The sequence below is a fragment of the Gekko japonicus genome, unplaced genomic scaffold (genome assembly GCF_001447785.1).
Source record: "Gekko japonicus isolate JY-2015 unplaced genomic scaffold, Gekko_japonicus_V1.1 scaffold666, whole genome shotgun sequence".
Classification (NCBI taxonomy): Eukaryota; Metazoa; Chordata; class Lepidosauria; order Squamata; family Gekkonidae; genus Gekko; species Gekko japonicus.
Window position 1 is genome coordinate 444593 of NW_015160854.1, and position 399 is coordinate 444991.

The window sequence follows — 399 nt, forward strand, 5'->3', positions numbered from 1 at the left end:
ACTCAATTAGCCAGGAGGATACATATCCCGATAAGTCATTAGTTTCTTTCTCCGCACCCTCTTCAATCCCCCTTAGTTTAACGTTAAATTGTCTCCATTTATGATCTAGAGCTGTGAGTTTAATCTGCGTCATTCGTTCCGACCGTTTTAAAGCATTCAATTCTACCTGTAGCGAGTCCGTTGCTTCTAATGCCGATTCAGCTGCTCTACAAGCTGCACCGAGACCTTCTGTTAATTCCTCCAGCTTATTTTGAACCGGCTGAAGATGCTCTGCCATCAGCTTTGGTCAATTTGTAGCGTTTTTGAACGATTTGTAGTCCGGGGGGGAATGATCGATCGGGAGCAGCAGAATCACACGTCCACCATCTAGCGACGCTTGGCTCCGCCCCAGTGGGAGGG